Below are 18,938 nucleotides of genomic sequence, written 5' to 3' on the forward strand. Positions count from 1 at the left end.
AGGGGAGCGTCTGACATTCCTTGGATTCCAGCCACAAGTGTCCAGGACCGGACATAAATCAGCTGTTTCAAGTGAGGAGGAAGGGACACGTGATCCATCAGCCGTAAAGAACAGAGGCATAAAACACTCATAACACACACCGTGGTCTAACCTCTGCGTTTCAGCCATGGAGCTACACTTTTATTTATGCTGGTTAAAAAATAAGCTTTAGCATAGCGGTATGTTGCTGCAATACGATGGATTGCTAGAGTACATGCTAAGAAAATAAAATAAAATTACGAGAATAAAGTCGAAATAATATGAAAATAAGGTTGTAGTATTCAAGAATAAAGTCATAATATTACAACTTTTTTCTCGTAATATTATGACTTGAGTCTCCAAATAAAGTCACAAGTCTAATGGCTTTGGTAACACTTTATTTGAAGGGGGGTGAATAAGACTGACATGACACTGTCATAAACATGATATAACATCTGTCATGAACATGAATAAGTCTTCATGAATATTTATGACTGTTGTCATAAAGCGTCATTCGGTAAATTATGACACTTAATATGAAGTTGACATTATTCAAAATGTCTTTGTTATGACAATTTGACATTAACCAATAAATCATTGCTGATATAAATTTGTTATAAAAGTATTACTGATTGCACTTTAAAAATTAGGTAACTTTATGTTATTAAAGGTAAAGTTTAAACAGTAATGATTTCTTGGTTAATGTCAAGTTGTCATAACAAAGACATTTTGAATAATGTCAACTTTATTCTCATAATACTATGACTATTTTTGTTTTATTTTAACTTCATTTTCCCAATATTTCAACCTCATTTTTATAATACTATGACTATTCTCGTATTATTTTACCTTTATTCTTGTAATATCATAACATATTCTTATATTATGTTATGAGATAACATATTATTACAAAGACAAACACTGTCGTACATGTTTGTCTATGGGCCTGTTTCTGGTAGGCCCGTAAATCTGACGCACAAGCAGCATCAGCAGCGACAGACGACAAAGGTGCTTCTCTTGGTCCACTGGAAGTTAATTTCTGCTTCAGAAACAATCTAACTGGACGCTGAAAAGACTAATGTTGTTTAAGTTGTGCTAAAAGGAGTTAGCATCTGATAGTTGAACAACCTAAATAACAGATTAAAAACAATAAAAGTTTCTGTTCTTGAGCTCATATGTCTGTTTATTCAATAATTTAGCAACAAAACATTTGTAGTTGCATGGTTTTTGAATAAAACAGGATGAATCTTGATCAATTAATTAGAAAATCTGCAATTAACTCGACTCAAAATTTCAATCAACTTCCATCACTGTTTAAGATTTATTATAAATTTTGCTTACAGGATGAATGAAACCAAAACCACTATGCCTGTTGTTTGCTTCCCTTAAACACTTTCGACTGTTCCTCATCCTTTATGGAGAAAACACAAATTTGCTTTCATAAAAATGTTAATTTCACATGCAAATAATTATCTGGTTTCAATCCCTCTTCTGCCAATGTGGCAAACCTCTCTGAAGGCCTCAGAAAGTTCGTAAACAAACTGGGCTAGACGAGGCATCCAAAGGCGCTTCAAAAACCAGATGTTAATCAGACACGACTGTTTCTCCACGCAACAACAAAAAAACAAGAAACAGTGTCGCAGCAGACATCCCAGACCAGTGGAAAATCCCAGCTGAGACTCCAAAGCGTTTGCGTATGTTGAGGTGAAGGATACAGCCTGTGAACAAGGGTAATGAGAACCCTCTCCACCGGGGTAATTACTATGCTTATACCTGCAAAGGTCCATCACTGACTTGATGACAGCCCTCCATTTTGACAGGTGTGGAACCAAAAGCCCATTTCCGCTGGGTTAAAAAAAGAAGTGCAGGACCGCAGCAACGTTGCATGTTTCGTAACATATTAAAAGGTTCTGTAAGCCAAAATACCAGGAAATACCAGAGCTCTGCTGAAACCAAAGCAAATAATTTTCATATGTTAAGAGTTTGAGCAGTCAATTGGCATCCTGCCTTTTGCAGCACTACAAAAACAAAATCTTACCAAGTACTTTTGGTCTTGTTTCTAGTGCAAACATTTTACTTCACTTCAAATAAGACAAAACAAACTTTCAAGTAACATATAGAGGCTTGTTTTAATTCAATAGTTCCTTAATATTGATGAAAAAGTTCTAGTTCTATTGATTATTTCACTTATAACATGAGAAAATGTCTCGATATAAATGAAATAAACTGCCAGTGGAACTAGAACTGGGTTGCTAGGTAACGGCTGGGCTTGGCTGGCGTTGCTAGGTAACGATTGTGAAATCATCTGTTAGTGGAACTAGAACTTTTTCATCAATACTGAGTAAATGCTGACTTAAAACAAGCACCTATAGTTTGCTGAAAAGTTACTTATAAGTTTGTACACTTGAAATAAGACAAAACTAAGATATTTGCACTAGAAACTAGACCAAAAATGCTTGGTAAGATTCTGTGTTTTTGCAGTGAGAGGTTTGTCTTAAGTAAGACTGATGTGCTTGTTTTTTTTTCTTGCAGAACTGAGATAGCGAGTCATCTGCCTTTAAGCTGCGTCGCTCCTGTCTCGTCTCTCACAGGGAGCCGGAGGGGAGACGAGAAAATACCAAAGATGGAAGACAGGAATAGTCGTGGTGGCCTGTTTCTCATTACACGGGGGGCCAAAGTGGATGTTTGACCTGAAGAAACCTTGACTTCGACTGCCTCTGATCCTCCATGTTAACAACACAGAATAGAGCTGGAGAATCAGGCGGCTCATTGTGTGACACCCACAGGTTTAGAACAATATTCCACTTGTTTTTCTGGCAAATCCTGCGTTAGTGCAGCTTGAATGTGTTTCTCGGCTCAGTTGAAAATCTCTTGAGATAAAAATCGCTGGAACATTGATGTGTACGAGCGCGAGTTATGTTTATTTTTAAAGAACTGCACAGCACTCAGCTGAAGTTCAATTATAAACAGATCAAAATCCAATAAAACGTTTTAAGAATCGGATTTCAAAGGTGCTGCCACAGTCAGCAAAACCCAGGTTTAGAGGTGGATGATTTTATGCTTTTAGCCACACATGGACGGCCAGTTACATTCTTAGATAATGAGATTTCAGTCTGCTCAGTTCTGCCCATTTCCAGCTCCTTTCAGAATGAGCTGTTTTAGGGCTCTGTCACTTTAAATCCAAAGCAGCAGCACCTGGCCACGCCCCCACAACTCAATGTTTACAGTCACGCATAAAAATGGATGTAATGGTGCGCATCTTTGAAGAGCAAAAGTTGGGCCTCCTCCACAACCAACAATAATGCAGCAAGTGGTTTCTGGACGGTAAATCAACAACAAAACTCTTGTCTTTCCCATCAGCCATTGTACAGAGCATACAGCGGTAAAACCAGCAGACCAAACATGCTGGAGCACAGCTTCGGTTGCTAGGTAACGGCACTGTGCCCATCGAGTGCCGATGGACACAAAAAAGCATTAGCTTATTGCCAAAAACTGACTAGCTGTTTTATTTAAGTGCCTGGGTTGTTTTTAGAAGCTGAGCTGAGCCCCAAATGGAAGCACAGAAATGTGCAAAATGTGAATTTTGCATAATAGTTCCCCTTAAGATATTCACAACCAGTGGCCCAGAAGCCACTAGAGCCAAGAAACACACTGCTACGACCCAGCGAAGTTTTCCACCAGCAGAGCGGCATAATGCTCAGTCTGTGCTTCAAACTGCTGATGAAGGAGCTCCTCACAGCCTCATCATGTCTGGAGGAATGAAGGAGAAATTTTAATAAGATGCTTCCCTGGTTGGTGAACCTTCACGGAGACACTAGAGACATGTGGAGTTTGACAGAAGCTCTCTTGTTTTCACCTGCTGAGAAATAAAATGAGCCCGAAACACTTGATTTCTTTTTGTTTTAAGTAAATAAGTCCTTAAATATCGATGAAAAAGTTCTAGTTCCATTGGCAGAACATGGAGAAAATGTTTTGTCATAAGTAAAATAATCTGCCAGCGGAACTAGAACTGGGTTGCTAGGCAACGGACTGGGCTTGGCTGGCGTTGCTAGGTAACGATTTGGAAATAAATTAAATAACCTGCCAGTCGAACTAGAACTTTTTCATCAATATTAAGGAATCGATTACAAAAAACAAGTGTCTATCTTGCTGAAAAGTTACTTATGTTAGTTTTGTCTCATTTCAAGTGAACTAGAAATTTAAATTTACTGATCCCAAAGGGAAATTAAGGGGGAAATATCTGGAGTATGATAAATATTATTCTTAAATATTTAAGCTTCTCATAAGATATCATTTTTGTTGATATATGCTGTGCATGTTCCAACTTTTATTGGAGGATAATAATCGGACTCCAGTAGCAGAAGTTTCTTGGGAACATTATCGCTGGAACAGTGTTTTCCTTTCACAAAATCTGGACTTCACATAAACCGCTTAGCCTTTTCTCACAGTTGTTACCCAACTACAATACACATATTTTTAATATGGACCTCTATTATCACTTTATATTACCACTGCTTCGAACCAACTCTTTCAAAAAAAAAAAAAAAAAAAAAACTCTGCAGTAGCCATCCAAAAAGTTTCTCAAGAAGAGTAAAAAGTATTTGGAAAAAAAAAAATCTTCTCAAGTACTGAGTAACTGATCAACTTCAATCATTAATATGAAAAAATTACATTGTCAGACTGACAAAAATGTAAAGTTAAGTGGAAATTTGTTATTTTAAGGGCCAAAATGACAATAATTCATATAAGTAATAAAAAAAAGTAACAAAATCAGGCAAAAGAAAAATTTTCCAAATCAGTTTCTCTCAATAAAAAAAAACTTCAGAAACTTTAACAAAAACTGCAGGTGTTTTTGGATGGTAAGTCAACAACAAAACTCTTGTCTTTTCCAGCAGCCACTGTACAGAGCACACATTGTACAGTCCTTAAAATACCAAATTCCCCAACTGCAGGTGGGGAATTTTTCTTTTCATTCAGTGGGTAGAAAATACAGAAATTTACTCAAGCGTAGAAATACTTCATAATAAAATTACTCAAGGAAAAGTAAAAAGTACAGTGTAGTAAAAATACACCTAAAATGTTTTTTTTTCTCCAAAAAAAAAGTTACTCCAGTAAATATAATTAGTTAATACCCAAGTTTGGTTTTTTGATATCCTTTTGAGATGTTTGTAAACTCAAATTCAAAAGTACTTTATTAATGTCAAAGGGAAATTAAATCAGTATTTATAATTGTTGAGGTGGTTGATTTAAATATTGTGCTGAATTTAATTTTGTTTCCATCTTAAAGAGTATTGCTATGTCTTTTTGTAATGTCTGTAAAAGGACTATTTAATTGAAATGTGTGTTGTGTGGACCCCAGGAAGAATCCTTAAACAAACAAATACGAAGTGTAAATTCGTTGATCTGGCATTTCAGGGTTGAAACGCCAACAACAGGAAAGAGGAAGGAGATTTAATCTGAATGAAATGAGCAGATATGAGCTTCAGTGTGACCGGAGGCGGATAGCACCGGTCCAGCTCTCTGTTGACTGCTGTTTACCTGGCAGTAACCATAGTGAGCTCGCCTTATATCTGAGCTGAAAGTAGGCCAGAGGCAGGATGAGAGCTAAACAGAGCGGCGTCGCCTCGACGAGACACCAGGACAAAACACAGAGTCTCTAAAACTGATGCTCTGCGGCTGCCATGACTGCAACCTCAAGTTCAAGTTTATTTTTAAAAATGGGGCAATGCTTTTTAATAAACATTTACATGTAAATACATGAGTTTATAACCAGGTGGCTAATTTCCAACTCTGTCCCATTTGTACAATAATCACTGCAAAAACACAAAATTATTACCAGGTATTTTAAATATCTTGAAATAAAACAAATTAATTTAAAAGGAACTTTTTAGCTTGTATGAAGTAAATATTTCTTTAATATTGCTGACAAAGTTCTTATTCCATTGGCAGTTTCTCCATGGGGAAAAATGTCTTGCTATAAATTAAATAATCTGCCAATAAAATTAATATTAAATCATTATTTACTTAAAACAAGCCTCTATATGTTGCTGAAAAGTTACTTTTAAGTTAGTTTGTCTTATTTCAAGATATTTGCACTAAAATCTAGACCAAAAATACTTGAAGTAGGAGCTTGTTTTAAGTTAATAATTCCTTAACATTTATAAAAAAAGAACCAAGTTTCACTGGCAGCTTTTCACTTATAACAAGGGAAAAATATGTTGTAAGTGAAATAAATTGAATTAAATAATCAACTGATTAATGAATTTGTTTAATCGCTTTTCATCCCTCTCAGCTAAAAACAACTTGTTTTGCAGTGGATGCCTTCTGCGTCTGACCTCTCCTTCTAAGGCAGCTTGAAAAGGACGGAAATCAAAAGCTGCCATCACATGAAACGGCCAAAATAAGAAACGTCTTTCTTGGCTCCTTGACCGGCTCAGGCCAGGCCAGCAACTGTCCTTTGGGCTGCCACTTGTATTCATCCATAGGAGATATTTATACTTTTGGTCTTTGGTCTATTTCCTCCTGACAGCTTCCTGGGAATTCCTTTGATGCCCTGTATATGATATGGTGTGGGAGGGACGGGGACGTCTGCTTATAGATTCTGGTGACATCATCTACCATCTTCATCCCTGAAGGGTCAACCTCTCTGACGCCCTGACATGTTCAGCAAACCGAGTTTACTGGGACGCTCCTGGGAGTTTTATTGGTTGCTATGAGAGTTAGACACTGACGAGGCAAAATATTATAACCACCAAAAAGCCAAAATAGCCCTGACTTGTTGAGACATGAACCAAGATGTTAGCATCAGATGTTTTAGAGCAGGGGTGCCCAAGTCCAGTCCTCGAGAGCTACCATCCTGCAACTTTCAGATGCATTCAACACACCTGAATCAAATGAATGGCTCGTTATCAGGCCTCTCTAGAGCTGACCCCGGTCTGTTGGAGTAAGGATATTTCTAAAACTTGCAGGATGGTACCTCTCGAGGACTGGACTTGGGCACCCCTGTTTTAGAGTAATGGACTTGACGAAGCATGAATGGATTGAGTTCTGGAGGACTGAGTCTAAGGGTGTTTTTACACCTGATAGCTCAGTAGACGCAGTTCGATTGGTGATCAAAATGCCAACATTTGTTACATTTTCAGCTGCTGTGTTTTGCTTTCCAAACTCTTTGAAAAGGGTTTGGTTCCTCGCCTGTGGTGGCCTACACCAAGAACAACTGAAGGAAACAATACAAAAACCTCTGAAGAAGACACGGAGCTCAGCTTCCTCCATTCTTTACATTTTGCAAGATGTAAGTGAAAAAGGAGTCGCGTCATCAGATTTTAGCAGTTGTAGGATTTCTTGTTTGTCGTTGGTAAACGTAGTGTGGTCTTACCATAAAAGACATTTTCCTGCAGGTCATATACACACAACAACGGTTCTGTGACCTGAACCTTAATACACTGTAAGAAAAAGTCTGTAACTGCAGCTGCAGTTGGTGGTTACCATAGCAACCAGTAACTGACAGCTCCTCCCCCTTTTTCTGTTGGTCTGTAACTTTTTTTGTTGTTGTTGTTGTTGTTGTTGTTGTTGGTCTGTAACTGTAGCTGCGCCATTTCTCCAGCTAGTGCTAGACTCTGGCGTTTGTTTTGGTTGAGTTTACCCAGAATGCCCTGCGCTGTGGTCCACTTCCTGGTTTTGGAGCGGTCTCAGTTGAAGGTAGAGACTGAAGTTTTAGGCAGACCAATCCCGTTTAGTCCGCTTTTGGTACAACTATTTGCCAGGAAAATCCGGTTGGTTTGGGTGAATGTGCAAGGGAACTCTGACACGGCCCAATAAAACAAATTCCGTCTACAATCCTTGTCTCGGTCCGGTTGATGTGAACTCTGGTGCGGTTAACATTTGTAAACGGTAAGCAGAGCGGAGAGTGTCCTAAAAGCAGGAAGTGGACTACAGCGCAGGGCATTCTGGGTAAATACAACCAAAACAAACGTGAGTCTAGCGCTAGCTGGAGAAATGGCGCAGCTGCAGTTACAGACGCCAACAGAAAAAGGGGGAGAAGCTGTCAGTTACTGGTTGCTACGGTAACCACGAACTGCCAAGAGCCACATAACTTATAGACCAATGACCGTCAGGAGATAACTTTTTGGCTAAACGAAATTAATTTGACGTATAAACAAACCAATTTTGACAAACTAAAATCCCTGTTACACTTATAAGATAATAAGACAGTAATACTTTATTAAATCCCAAAGGGGCGGGGGGAGTTTTGTTATGAAGCGGATTTCTTACAGTAAACTGAGGTTCTGGTTGCAGAACAGTAGTTGTGGGTGTTTGGCCTGCAGGAATATGCCTTTTAAGGTAAGACCACAGAATGTTTCCTGCTGCATGTCTCTGCAGCCCCAGGGGGCTCACTGGGTGCTCTGGAGCCTTTCTGATAAGTTGTCACCGTTCAGTCATGCGAACAGATCTGCAGGGATTTTCCAACATGGTTCCCTTCCTTCAGGCCAAAAAAAGAAGCAGCAGCTGGCGGCCGTTTAGTTGATGCTTTGTTTGGGGTGAGCTTTTACACATCAGGCTAGCGCAGCTGAATTATGGCCAGGCCAGGAAAGTGAAACAACACAGAGGAAGAAAAAAGAAAAAGACATAAAGGAGTTTTCATTCTCATAATGTTGTGACCTCTGAGGAGCTGCATTGTGTTTCCACCAGAATAAACACCCAGATGTGTCTGTGAAATCCATCAGATTTACACTCGACACTGTGGGGACGAACACGGTTTAATGTTTACATTTCAGCTACTTTTACTGGAGTGTCAATCATTTTTAAGGACTGGGTCTCTTCTCAACCCCTAACAGCATGTAAAAATGTCCTGGAGAGAGTCCCAGAATGTGTCCAGATCAATATTCAACACTTCCAAGCAGTTTTACGTCCGTGTCTAACGCAGTAGAAGTCAGGATACAGATATTCCAGCAGTTAACTCTATAATTCAGGATTTGGTTCTTTTAAAATACCAGCTTGTAAAAGTAGACTTTAAAAACATTAAATCATATAAGTTTCTTTCAAAGAAGTCTGAAATCTTTTTAAAACTACAGATACGTCGCAAAGTTTTCACATTTTGCCACATCACAACTAAAAAGCTGTGTTAGCTTTTGCACCCTACAAGAGTCGACTTGCCTCTCAGTTCTGGGGAACATCTGTATCTTGGTAGATTTGCATCCATGCCTCCTCACTCTTCCATTTCTCAGATAACGGTTGATTGAACAGAAATGTAAGACGTTCAAATATTGAAAAATTGTTTTAGAACTCAACTGTGCTGGAGCTCCGCTTTGGTTGTAAGGGAACGAGCTGGACTTGGCTTTGGTTGCTAGGTAACGAGCTGGCTTGGCTTGGGTTGCTAGGTAACGACGCAGTGACTTAATAATCAGGAAATGTTTTTAAACGACTCATTTCCCAGACACCAAAACACAAGGCCATTGCCAGAAAACGGCTTTGTGAATTTTTTTTAAAGTGCTCATCAACTAGTTTCTAATGCAAATATCTTAGTACACTTGTAGTTAGTTTTGTCTTATTTCAAGGAACTTTTCGTTACGATGTAAGAGCCTTTTTAAAGTCAATACTTCCTTAATATAAGTGAAATAATCTGCCAGCGGAACAAGACATTTTCACTTATGAGAAACATGTCTTGTTCCACTGGTGGATAATTTCACCTATATCTAGCACTTTTTCAACAAAATTAAGGAATTATTGACTTAAAACAAGCTCCAATTTCTAGCTGAAAAGTTACTTTTGTCTTAAACTAAGATAGCTGCACTACAAACTAGACTAAAAATACTTAAGTGTTTTTGCAGTGTGTGAGTAGAAAAATGTGCAAAAAGTGAATTTTGAATATTAAGTCCCCTTTAATGTCTCAGAAGCTGCTGTTTTTGGACTTTCTGATGCTGTTTGTTGTCTCTAATGTCCTCTAACAAACCTTTAAGGCTTTCACAGAACAGCTGGATTTACAAAGAGATTGATTAAGCTACAGACTGTTTACTTTTTAGATTTCCTCTGGATTTATGTGGGAATATCAAAGGGGTAAAGTTCAGTCACACGGCAGTTTTCAGACTTTCAGATATCATTATTCCTGAATCTTACAGTCATGTGTTACCCTCTGTTAGAATACGGTTGTAGCATAAAAAAAATATTGGAAAACTTCAATATTTTAAATACTTTTGCAGAGGACTGCATGTAAAAATAATATTATAATTCCTTACTTTTTTGTCATTGCTTCTACTCCAGTGATCCAAAACTTCATCAGATCTTATATAACTTCCTTTTCCCACGAGTTGCAGGTCACAGAGTTGCTTTCCTAAAGACGGGATAAAAATATTAGTCTCCACAAAAAAGAAAAAAAAACAACATGTTTTTAAAACAACACTGCAAAATTCATCTATATCTTATTAATATGTTTAATTGTTTTAGGGTTTCCTTGGAGTGTCAGACACATATTGGCCCAAGTTTCTGCTCACAAGCAAGAAATTTGACTGTGTTTTCACAAAACCACAACATACAGTCATTAAATAATATAAACTTTGGAAGCCTGTCAAACTGGAGGTCCGCAGGCCACATCTGGTCCGCCACTGCCATTTCTGGAGGACCAGAGAGATATAGTTTCTATTATTTTATCTGTCAATTAAATCAGTTTGTATTTGTATGGGGCCAATTTACATAAATGTGAACAGATACTATATATTATTTAATATTAAGGCCAAATCAAATGCAGAGAAAGTTATATTTAAACAGTTTGTTAGAGGATAGATTTACCTTTACAATCTGGCACAACCGGTCCTTTGAGGACATTTGTGATCTTCATGTTGCCTGAAATAAAAAGAAGTTTGCTTCAGGATAATAAATAAGTAAATAAATATGTATGTATGCAATCATTTTTTAAGACAAAACAATTTAAAATAACATAAATGATGTTCATATAACTGCAGTGATTTGTGTTTGCAGACAATCCAAACACACAATGACTAAGAGAGAAACTATTGTCATCAAATAAAAATTAAAATGAAAAAGAGGGTCAAGAAAGTGAACATGATTTAGAAATAAATGACTGTTTATTCGGATGCTTGTTATGAGTTTTCAGATTAATTTGTTTCCATTTTCTGCAGAACTGAAGTGTTGCAGCTGCTACATGATCTGAGTGAGATAACGGTGAACAGCGCCCTCTGCTGCTCTCATTATGAACTCCAAGAGCCTAATTTAACAACATCCAGGCTTGTCTGCTGCAGATTTAACCCTATTAATCGGATTGTTTCTTCATTGTTGGCATTTAAGCCGATCTGAACACAAACATTCCTCGCATACGTGCGTGTCGGACCTGTTTAATTCTGTAAATGTCCGCATTTCTCTGCTGGGACCAGATTATGACACCAACATCACATCAGCAAGACGTCTTAAAAAACTGAGGGCAAGTCAGATGTGGGGCTTTGCTCCAAAGCTCTTTTACAAATATTATGTTTTCCCTAATGAGATTATCTGCATGCGCACTTCCCTGAGGGCAGGGAGAGGAAGAATGAAAATGACTCGAGTATTTAGTGGGCTTGGGCTGATCCCAGGGCCTTGCATGCAACCTGTTAAATCGCTGGGCAGCTAATGAGCGGCTTGCGTGCCAGTCGATCATTAGTGCCCCCCCTCAGAAATGGTGACCAAACACCTGACATTTCCCCCACAATCACCCAGAAGACGAACTGCAGAGGCCTGTCGGCAGCCAGCAGCCAAATATCTTAATATTCACACCAAAACTTCACATTTTGACACGTTACAGCTTGTTTTAACTTTTCCATACACAATATAAAAATAAAGAAAAAAATACTGCCTGTGAAAAACCAGAAACCAAATATTGTAAATTTTAACATTCACACCAGAACATCACATTTTATCAATTTACAACTTAAGTTTGTCTATTTTTTGCCTTTTTACTTTTCCATACACCAGTTAAAAATAAAGGAAAAAACCATGCTCCTTGTAAAAAACCAGCAGTGAAATATTTTAAATTTTAATATTCATAACCATTGAACTTCACATTTTGTTGCAACAGAGTTTAAGTTTATTTATTTTCTGTTTTGTTTTTTTACTTTTCAATATGCAAGACAAAAATAAAGGAAAACAAGACGAAACTACTACAGAAATGGATAAAACCTCAAAATTAACTCATATAATCCAAGTATCTTCAAAGAGTTGCTGTAGATGGTACTGCTGTGCGTAGGAAGGATCTCCTGTAGCAGTCAGTCATGCAACAAATATGAAAAGACCTCTGACTGAAAACTTGCTGTATGCCAGTCGCATAACTGTTAAAACCTGCTAACAGTTCAATATCCGAGTAGCAGAGATGAGATTCCTAGATAGCATCATCTGGATGACAACAAGCACTGCTAATCCACTTCATTTGCTTTTGTTGCTCCAATTTCAGTCGGGCAGAGAGACGATTATGATAGACAGGAAAAAAATCAGGTGGCATTGCATCCATAAAGGCTCCTTTTCAATTGCCCTGAGGTTTGGGATCATAGTTCAGATGATATTTGAGTTTTTTAGATGCTAATCAGTTGCTCCCGGTTGTAAAACGATACCACGTTGCCGTGGTTACGCATCATAACAGCTCTCTGAAAGTAAATAAAGAAGTAAGATCAAAAATCCTCCAAGCCACACAGCATCCAGAAGCAGAGGGAATACTTGTCCAAACATGCGATTCCTCTAACCAAAACTATTATGAACGTGTAAAAAAGAAAAGAAAAAAGAACTGAACAAAATGAATGAATGCAACAGAGCTGGTCCGACATAAAGTTTTTTCCTCTAAACTGCCTTTTATTTTACTTTTATTGTTAAATTATGCAATCAACTTAAATACTTTCACATTTGTTCTCATTCAACTCCTTCTGCAAACAGGAAAATAATTGTCTTTTTATCTCAAAAACCTCCCGATTGTTAAGTCACAACACAGACTCTGCGCTGTCACCTAGCAACCCCAGCCAAACCCAGCCCTGTTACCTAGCAACCCCAGCGAAGCCCAGTTCTGTTACCTAGCAACCCCAGCCTTGTTACCTAGCAACCCCAGCCAAGCACACCTCTGTTACCTAGCAACCCCAGCCAAGTTACACTTACCATCCAGAAACCACTTCCTGCATTCTTGTTGGTTGAGCTCCCCTAATGCCCTAACGCTCCCCTAATGCTTTTCAAAGATGTACGGTACTACAGCTGTATATCTGTTGGCAACCATTTTGACACACTGAGTTTGGGGGCGTGGCCAGCAGCAACTTATTTGGATTTAAAGAGACAAGCCACCCTTAAAAAGTTCATAGGCAGAGCTGAAATGTCATTATCTAGATGATTTTGTGGAAAAAAAATAATTTTGTTCATTTTTTTAGAGCAACTATTGCTTTCTACTCATTCAGAACCATTTATTTTATTTCATAGTCTCCTTTGCAGGAGTTTAACTCACAATCATCCATTACCAAATAGCTGCTCATGGTTGTACTCTTCATTTTTTAGTATTTTTGTACAATAACCACCGGGTGGCGCCCTGACATAAAGACAATAGATCATCATTTGTCTGCTGTGTAACATCTTCATACTTCCATGCTTTTAAAAATAACACAGTTTAATTGTTTTATACATAGTTATCTGTTGCTGGTTGAATTAAAGTCATTTTATATCAGAACACATATTTTGGACATGAATCATGTTCAGAGACTTTCTTCATTCAGCTGTCAGAGAATAAGAGGATACACCAAAACTATTGAAAGAAATAAAATCTTTCCCAAAAATGTTCCTCTGAGCAGCTTGGTTTGATACAGTGGAAACAAATTCAATCACTGTTGGAGCTTGTAGGTCTCTTTTGTTTAGTTTGTGGTATAAAAATGTTCCAGATAAACATTTTGTACACTTTATTTTATTAAAATCTTTTCTTCCCTAAACAAAGAGTTTCTGTGTAGGAGACGGCAAAAAGCAAAGAAAGTGATCCAGCTGTGACTGGCATCAAGCAATTTTCTGAACAATTTTAGCAATGTATCAGTTTTCAGAACATCCATGATGATAATCTATGCTCCTTTGGATTGAGATCTGGTTAATCTGGAGAACAAGAAGCTCATTGTCATGTCTGAGATGATTTGAGCTTTGCAGCATGGTGCTTTACCGTACTGAACTAGCAAATGGGCACAATTTGGAGGTGTGCGTCCTTTCCCATGGCTCTAAATCTGACTTCACTGGAATTAAATATGCAATAAAAATCAATTGTTTAATAATTAGATGCTGAACAGAGTCCATCGCGATCCTAAAATGCCCCAGAAAACCACATTTTTGATGTAAATGCTTTATCAAAATTCTGTTTAAGGATTCCTTATATCACTAATGTAAGTGAATTTACTGTGAATAACGATTTTTACGGGGAGTTTCTCTTAACTGTTTGACTTGTTTTCATTTTAATAATAAATTTTCTGTAAATTACATTACCTTTAGCTATAAATTGAAATCTGTCATAAACAAATCATACCTCATGTATGTTATGTGTATTTATTGTTAATTTTTGTTAAATCAGGCATATTTATATGGTCTATTCATGTTGATTAATGTGAATTGTCCCCTTTTTGAAAACTAAATAAATCTAAAGAAATTTGAATCAATGTTTAGTGACATTTTTTGTTTGTCAATGACCCATAAAACCTAAAGCCAGCACTGATCCAAGGGCACACGAAAATAAAATTTGTTTTTAAGTGTACTTACAAAGATAAACTATAATTTTCCATGCTTTTAATCATCTTTATCCGTCCAAAAAGAGTTTAAGCAAACATCATATGCATTTCCTTCATCCCATTATAATTTAAATGAATTAACAGTAAACTTAGATGTTGCTCTTTCCAATGAGACTTTTTATTCTTAGTTGACATCGGTGCAGAATATTATGAAGGAGCTAAATCCTTGCATGCTAACTGATCCATTAAAGCTCCAAACTGATCCAATCCAAGTCAGCTTTTCTAAATTACATAAACCTTATTAGAAGAGTTTAACAGCTCAGAAAGTGGAGCAGTCACAACACAGGCGCCATATGACTGAAATCTTCTTGGCAAGCTCAAAACAAAAAAAATAATTATGAAAATCTCATTTGCAGTCTGACATTGAGAGCTCTTTGTTGCAGTGTGGGAAGTTTTCAGCTGACCTGAAGTGGCACCACTATGTATGTTAGCATATAAAGTTCAATATCATGCAATAATTTGGAACATAATTACTTAACTTTAATTAATTAATTAAGCTGTACCACTGGATGAAAAGTTAAGTTACATTTATTCATAAATCAATTTATAAACATTAAGGACTAACTAAATGCTAAAGGGGGATTTTGCATGTTTTTTTTGTACTTCTATTTGTGTCTCTTCTGCTTCTGAAAACAGTCAAAGCACTTTAAAAAAAACACCCAGTGTTTTTAGGTAATAAATAATTGTTTGGTGTCTAGAAAATGAGTAGTTTAAAAAAATCTCACAATTGTTAAGTTACATTCCACAACTACTGTGCAGCAACCTAGCAACCAAGTGGAGTCCTGCCCGTTTCCTAGCAACCCCAGGAGAGTTCCAGTCCATTTGGTCAGCTGGTTTTACCAATGTATGAACTGTGGCTGCAGGAAAAGAAATGTTTTATTATTAACTTACCATCCATCCAGAGACTTTTTAAATTTAAATAATAAACTGAACTAAATATTCAATGTTTGATAACTAAGATCAATTGGAATGTTTGTGTGATTGAACTAAAGTTATTTTTTGTGGTAAAGTGTTTCAAAACGACATCTGCTGTGAAATTACATTATATAAATAAACTGGACTGAGTTAAATATTTGTACCAGAAAGTGAAATAAATAAAAGCATATGTTTTATTGGGTCTAAGGAAAGTTTTCAAAGCAGATTGAACAATGTTGGGGTTTCTGCTTGATTTGGCTTACACAGTTAAGTGACTTTATTTTCAAACTGTGTTAAAAACTGAGGAAAATACAGTGAGAGATAGTCTTTTAAAAAAAAGTTTTGTCTGGATGGTGAGGCTAAATATTTAGCTTCCAGTGCCATCTAGTGGTCATGTTGACATGCTGCAACACAGTGTAGTTTCTGTGGGATTCATAACTCTGCATCTATTAAAAAAATAACAATATGTACTCTATAATAGTTTACTTTCGTGTTTATGTGCAAAGTAAATCCAATTTAAAGCAGCAAAGATATAAAGAAAAAATGTAAAACCAAGTGTAAGCAGCCAATAATCTAAGTTTTAATCAACACAGGCCTTGTTAAGCCCTAAATTAAATTTTACCTGGTGATTGTTTTTAAATTTCCAATTCACAACAAGCTCAATTACTCAAGACCTGATTTATCTAATCCAGATTATCACTATTATTAAACCTTCCCCCCCGCCCCCCGAACTTCAAACCAGTTAATTTTTAAACTATTTTCATGTAATTCATAAGTCATAATATTACTATTGCTTTTTGGAAACTTCAGAGTGCAATGTTGGTTGTTCAAAAACATATTTTGACTCAATTTCAAAGTCCTACTTAAGTCATAGCAACATTAATAAAATAATCAAAATATTGGGATTGAAAACTCAGGTCATTCCATAAGTGCCTACTGGATCTAATTAGCATCAAACCTAAATTTACACTAGCTGCAGTTTTCAAATGCATTATTAGAAACTTTGAATAACTTGATGTACAGCAAAAACATTTTTAAACAATTGCATTTAAATGATTTTGAACAAAACTGTGATTAAAATACTACAAAAGTCCATTACTTCTCCTAGCCTCTTTTTGGCAATACTAATTAAGTTTTACAAATTGAATTTCAGCATATATTTTTGAGCAATCATTGATGTTCATTCTGCAATGTTTCAAATAAAGCTAAATACTGAAAGATCCTTTTACTGTAATGTCCTAAAAGCTTTTATTCCCTGTTTCACTGTTAAAAATATATTGTTTTAGGGATGTACTGCTTATGTAAATATTTATTCATATANCAAGTTTCACTGGCAGCTTTTCACTTATAACAAGGGAAAAATATGTTGTAAGTGAAATAAATTGAATTAAATAATCAACTGATTAATGAATTTGTTTAATCGCTTTTCATCCCTCTCAGCTAAAAACAACTTGTTTTGCAGTGGATGCCTTCTGCGTCTGACCTCTCCTTCTAAGGCAGCTTGAAAAGGACGGAAATCAAAAGCTGCCATCACATGAAACGGCCAAAATAAGAAACGTCTTTCTTGGCTCCTTGACCGGCTCAGGCCAGGCCAGCAACTGTCCTTTGGGCTGCCACTTGTATTCATCCATAGGAGATATTTATACTTTTGGTCTTTGGTCTATTTCCTCCTGACAGCTTCCTGGGAATTCCTTTGATGCCCTGTATATGATATGGTGTGGGAGGGACGGGGACGTCTGCTTATAGATTCTGGTGACATCATCTACCATCTTCATCCCTGAAGGGTCAACCTCTCTGACGCCCTGACATGTTCAGCAAACCGAGTTTACTGGGACGCTCCTGGGAGTTTTATTGGTTGCTATGAGAGTTAGACACTGACGAGGCAAAATATTATAACCACCAAAAAGCCAAAATAGCCCTGACTTGTTGAGACATGAACCAAGATGTTAGCATCAGATGTTTTAGAGCAGGGGTGCCCAAGTCCAGTCCTCGAGAGCTACCATCCTGCAACTTTCAGATGCATTCAACACACCTGAATCAAATGAATGGCTCGTTATCAGGCCTCTCTAGAGCTGATCCCGGTCTGTTGGAGTAAGGATATTTCTAAAACTTGCAGGATGGTACCTCTCGAGGACTGGACTTGGGCACCCCTGTTTTAGAGTAATGGACTTGACGAAGCATGAATGGATTGAGTTCTGGAGGACTGAGTCTAAGGGTGTTTTTACACCTGATAGCTCAGTAGACGCAGTTCGATTGGTGATCAAAATGCCAACATTTGTTACATTTTCAGCTGCTGTGTTTTGCTTTCCAAACTCTTTGAAAAGGGTTTGGTTCCTCGCCTGTGGTGGCCTACACCAAGAACAACTGAAGGAAACAATACAAAAACCTCTGAAGAAGACACGGAGCTCAGCTTCCTCCATTCTTTACATTTTGCAAGATGTAAGTGAAAAAGGAGTCGCGTCATCAGATTTTAGCAGTTGTAGGATTTCTTGTTTGTCGTTGGTAAACATAGTGTGGTCTTACCATAAAAGACATTTTCCTGCAGGTCATATACACACAACAACGGTTCTGTGACCTGAACCTTAATACACTGTAAGAAAAAGTCTGTAACTGCAGCTGCAGTTGGTGGTTACCATAGCAACCAGTAACTGACAGCTCCTCCCCCTTTTTCTGTTGGTCTGTAACTTTTTTTGTTGTTGTTGTTGTTGTTGTTGTTGTTGGTCTGTAACTGTAGCTGCGCCATTTCTCCAGCTAGTGCTAGACTCTGGCGTTTGTTTTGGTTGAGTTTACCCAGAATGCCCTGCGCTGTGGTCCACTTCCTGGTTTTGGAGCGGTCTCAGTTGAAGGTAGAGACTGAAGTTTTAGGCAGACCAATCCCGTTTAGTCCGCTTTTGGTACAACTATTTGCCAGGAAAATCCGGTTGGTTTGGGTGAATGTGCAAGGGAACTCTGACGCGGCCCAATAAAACAAATTCCGTCTACAATCCTTGTCTCGGTCCGGTTGATGTGAACTCTGGTGCGGTTAACATTTGTAAACGGTAAGCAGAGCGGAGAGTGTCCTAAAAGCAGGAAGTGGACTACAGCGCAGGGCATTCTGGGTAAATACAACCAAAACAAACGTGAGTCTAGCGCTAGCTGGAGAAATGGCGCAGCTGCAGTTACAGACGCCAACAGAAAAAGGGGGAGAAGCTGTCAGTTACTGGTTGCTACGGTAACCACGAACTGCCAAGAGCCACA

The 18,938-nt window shown here is 37.6% G+C and overlaps 1 long non-coding RNA gene across 4 annotated transcripts in view; it reads right to left on the reverse strand.

The window, feature by feature from the left end:
- LOC107838021 (uncharacterized) overlaps window positions 1-15,599 on the reverse strand; it is an 82,158-nt gene extending 66,559 nt beyond the window's left edge. For 2 of the 4 annotated variants that reach the window (XR_001664077.1, XR_001664074.1), the window contains exons 1-2: window positions 10,801-10,869; window positions 10,251-10,345 (exon numbers count right to left, since the gene is read on the reverse strand). This is a non-coding gene — a long non-coding RNA (uncharacterized LOC107838021). Of the gene's footprint in view, window positions 1-10,250; window positions 10,346-10,547; window positions 10,626-10,800; window positions 10,870-15,549 lie in introns of those variants that run through there. The other 2 variants (XR_001664075.1, XR_001664076.1) reach the window with 2 other exon arrangements.
- Window positions 15,600-18,938: the final 3,339 nt, after the last annotated feature.

Source organism: Poecilia formosa, unplaced genomic scaffold (assembly GCF_000485575.1).
Source record: "Poecilia formosa unplaced genomic scaffold, Poecilia_formosa-5.1.2 Scaffold201, whole genome shotgun sequence".
Lineage (NCBI taxonomy): Eukaryota > Metazoa > Chordata > Actinopteri > Cyprinodontiformes > Poeciliidae > Poecilia > Poecilia formosa.